Source organism: Phaethon lepturus, unplaced genomic scaffold, assembly GCF_000687285.1.
Source record: "Phaethon lepturus isolate BGI_N335 unplaced genomic scaffold, ASM68728v1 scaffold14472, whole genome shotgun sequence".
Taxonomy (NCBI): Eukaryota; Metazoa; Chordata; class Aves; order Phaethontiformes; family Phaethontidae; genus Phaethon; species Phaethon lepturus.
The window spans coordinates 47,530-52,218 of NW_010524182.1; positions in this window are offsets into that span (position 1 = coordinate 47,530).

The window sequence follows — 4,689 nt, forward strand, 5'->3', positions numbered from 1 at the left end:
AATTGCCTCTTTCTCTTTGATTCCTCCTGCTGTGGTTTGATTCTTCCCTCATCCTGCTGAGGTTTGATTCCTCCTTCTCTAGGTTTAGGAAAGAAGACGGATAAGTAACTGCCTGGTCTACTAGCAGGTACCTAGAAAATGGAATGTCTCCGATTAGTTAAGGGATCAGAACAGCCAAGGTGCTGAAGGAAAGGAAAATGTGCCCTGCTATGTCAAGCAAGTTGCATTCTGTGCTGTTAGCTTCTTTGTCTCTCCCCACATCCAGCTCAGAGTCTCTATGTTGGACAGCAAACAAAAGAAAGGCTTTTTCAGAACACGGGTCCTGCGAACCCACTTTGAGATGGGAATTCAAGCTGCAGGCTTTCTGGCATCGTCACTAGCAATAAAGACAAAAACAGATCGTGCCCAGTTACCGCTCTGCAGCTGATCCAGTGAATTTGCACAAATGGCAACTGATGGGGAAAAGGCACCGTTGCCACCAGAGTTCAGCTAACAGTTCCGCTGCCAGTTCTCGAAGGAAAGGAATCCAGCTCCCTCCCCCAAAGCTGCATTGCTCCTATAGCGCCGAGGCAGAGAGGGGCAAAACTAGCAAAAAACTACTTAAGGCATCAGAGACAGCGAAAAGGATCATCTCCGTGGAACAGCTTTATTGTACGATAGCCGCTCTTTTGAGGAGAGCCATACTTTAAAGGCAATCTGTCCCGGATTATAAACCATAGAACATTTGAGGAGCCAAGAGCTTGCAATTTCACATTAAGTGCTATTAATTGTTCTGGTTATCATGTTGTGCTGTTTGACCTAACCTACCGATTTCCCCCCACTCCTGCTGCAAAACATCTATCACTTTTTATAAGGGTTGCATAAAGCTACAGGGAATGGTTCTGGTTTGTGTTAGCTGGATTGCTATAGACTTTAATAAAGCACCCATCACAGCTGCCTAGCCACACCATAGATCAAGCTCCTATAATTCTTTTCATGTCTCCAGAGGGGAAGGCTAAGCAAAACATAAAATATAACCTCCCAGTGCTTTATTTCTGGCTTGGAGAGGTGTCAGAGGCCACGCGAGCTTTCACTTTGTCCTTCCTCCCTTAGAATCCAGAGCAACAGGCGGAGGAAGAGAGCAGGGAAGGCAAGCGAGGACAACAAGATGGCTGCACAGGCCGCACTCTTCATGTCATTGCATCATAGAGCCATTCTGGCACCTAACTGCACGCCAAGGGTAATACGCAACACTGAGCTACCGGCCCAGGAAAGACAAGTGTAAACAAGCGGCCTTTGGAAACTCAACAGCTAGGGTAGGTAGCTTTGTGATCGGCTTTTGTCCCTCAACAAGGCTAGCAGGGATGAAGCCACTTGTCCCATGCCTACCTGGGAATCCCGCGCAAAGGCTCATCACAGCTGAGCGTGCACGTACGAGCAGGGAGCGTGCTATATTCCGCAGGTTTTCCGGACACTTCTCTCACTGAACCTGTTGCATACAGGGTAGCGAATTCCCGGGATGACTCACAGTAGCACACGTGTCAGTGGGATGGGTAGCAAACCCATCTTGTGCAGGAGCCTCCAGAATCTGCTTCCTTCTCTCCCACTGGAAGCAACAAGCTCGAGGCTCCTCTGCCCGCTACCACTCAGGGTGCAAAAGGTGAGGAGGGGCAAAGAAACAACAGGTTTAATTCCCGTTCCCCATCTCTTCCTGGACGCGTTATTCCCTGTATCGACAGGAGAAATCCCGGAGAAAGAGAAAGGCCAGAGTATTTCTTTGATAAGAGATCCACCCTGGCACTGTCCTATACACCCACCTCACAACAGCAAATTAATTCCAGAAGGTTAGCTCATGTCCGCACAAAACCATTAACGGTACTGAACAGTAATTGCATCCTGCCTCCGTCAGACAGATCACAGAAAATGAGCTGGGCACAAGTCCTGTGCAATACAGGCAGGACTCGGGCTTTGCCAGTACAGCCAGCTAGACTAAGAATTTCCCTGCGTTTTCTTTCTGTGAATTTGGGCGCTACCAAGTGTAATCACGCTGAGGAAGCATTCCCTCTAAGGAAGCATTCCTCTCCGGGATACCGGACGCTGCCCGTGCAACGCGCGGCAGCCACGTTGCCTCCAGTTCCACGCAAAAACATCTGAACGCCTGCCAGATGGCGAGTGGAGGAAATAATGTGTATGCACACGGGCGTGCGTGGGCCTTCTCCTCAGATGGCGTGAATCCCTGACACTGGAATCACAATGCCCAATGATATAATGTGTAAAAACTGGTTTTAAAAAAATAGTTTTAAAGTAGAAGGAACTTGAGCAGAATTAAAATATTGAATTACCTCACTGTCAGATAAAAAAAAAAACAAACCACAAACAACTGTAAGTCTTAGAGTAGAAACAAAATTCTGCCTCTAACACAAATAGAATTGTTAAGAGCAATCCACTTTGTCTGATCTTGAAGGAGATTTTTCACCCTGGGCTTGTGTTCACTTTGGAAAAAGAGGCTGACCTGAGCATTTTTTAATTTATTTAAAACATAACAAGTCAACCCAAAGCCATTTCTCTCTGTTTGGCTCTTTCTCTGTATTAATTTCAATTCAATCAACGAGGCAGTTGCATAACTGTTGTTTATAATTGCTGTCACGTCAACCCTGAAACCGATCACTGCAACGCTGAAGTTATATAAAAGGTTTTGTTAGGATTTCAGTTATTTTTCTCGTTTAAATTGTGGGAAGATGAAGTCCTACCCTGGAGAGTTGTTTTGGTTTTCTGAGCTCTGTTGCCTATTAGTTCTGTGCTTTGGTGTCTTTTCTTTCCAGTTTTGTTTTATACAGTGCAAGGGTCTGTTTATGCACATAAACTCTCCAAAAACAGTTCTGTGCACCCCATTAATACAGAGGCTATAAAATACTGTGCTGAGTCAGAGAAGCAACTGGCAAAAGTAAAGTTCACAAAATGGGTAAGCTCTTAAGGAGAGATTTAAACACATTTCTGGAAAGGCAGACTATTTAAATGCTGAAGTGGACTGAGATTGTAATTTACCTTTGCTCCTCCGCAGCCAGTCGACTGTCACCCTTCAGTGATGTAGTATCAAACCCCGAGGGTGCATTTCTCTTGTCATCTTCACTTACACACCCAAAAATGATCCTGGAATTGAGAGTCACCTCCTCCACCAGCCCACAAACACATCATGGTTTCCTTGCTCCTCTCCCAACCCTTCTGGTTATTCCCCTTCAACTCAGAGGTGTACTCATCTGGGAGACTTCTCCCCTGCCTCCAAAGAATTCAGATGATCCATTTTACCCTTAGTTTTCTGTCTTTCTAGAGGCACGAGTGCCAGGGACATACTCACAGCTACCTTAGGCCCAAGGTAGCTTCAAAGCTATACTGCCCTGCAGACTTAAACGCTTTAAGCCAACAAGTAATGAAGGAGTGTACTTTGTTTTGGTGTAAATGAATACTGCCCATACTTATTTGATGTGCCTTCATACTTAACAGCAATCTGTTTGTAGCTGACGTTGTTTTTTCTTAGAATTAGTCTGAAAATGTCAGTGTCTACGGCGAGAAAAAAATCAAGAGAAAAAGAGACCAAAGTACCCCCAACACTCCCCCCTCCAAAAAACCCCCTCTCACGACCACAAAATACATCTGCTTCCTTACAATTAAGCGCTCTATTCCTGTGGAGAAGCTTGTTTAGAGATGAGCACAGGATGGCAGGAAACCACGCCTCTCCTTTCCACGCCAAACTCAAGAGAAGTTTGTAAGGGCTTCGTCCCTTACAAAGAAGAAGAGCGAAGCAAGGTTCGTGCTGGAGGTTTAAGCTAGTAACCTGCTTCATGCGATGAGACTTAACCAAGAAAAAACGACAGTAATACCAGCCGTTTCTGTAGGGAAGCAGCAAGGAAAGAGTTGGTCAATTGATATTTTTGTATAGTTGTCGTTCAAAATTCCTTCTGAATGAGCACATACTGATTGTGTGTGTGCGTGCACAGGGGAACAAGCAGTACTTTGTGAGAAAAAACTGTTATCTTCTAAATGATGGGAGTATTACAAAAGACAGGGCCTGAGCATCTAGCTTTATGTAGGCATACAGAAGTCTGGGAATGCAGCTTAGCCAGATGCAGCGGATGTATTCTCAAAGATACTCCCACATAAATCCAACCACTTGTATTTGAAATGGGGGGGACGTCTAAGAGTCAGTGACAGTGGCACAGCCACACAAATTAACATACAGTTGAGCAAAGCAACTCTTTCACGTTGAGGTAATTAACTTCAAAATTTGGATAGAAGAGTTCAAATTTCAGCAGTTGGAGATAAAGGTTCAAGTGAGATACACAAATAGACGCCCCATAAGTTGCTCTCTAATCTTTACCCGGAGACCTTGTGACTGAGACAAAGGCAACGCATGATCAAAGGCAATCAACTCAAGCCTTTAGAGAGGTTTTCAAACACACTGTTTTCACTCTGGGTGTCTGTGGCCTATTTCTAAAGGATTTGTGAAAGGCAGCTAAGAAAATCAGGGCTACTATCAGTAAGTGTAAATCTGTATTCAAGAGTGCAGAGTCTCCTCTGAAAAAAGTGTTAACAGATCCCAAAAATGAGAATGACGGAAACCCACACGTCTCTGAGCTGTAACCGAGGCTCTAACATGTACACACTTACCCCTGCTCTCCTTGCTCATGGTCTCACAGCAATCTCTGCTCTAAG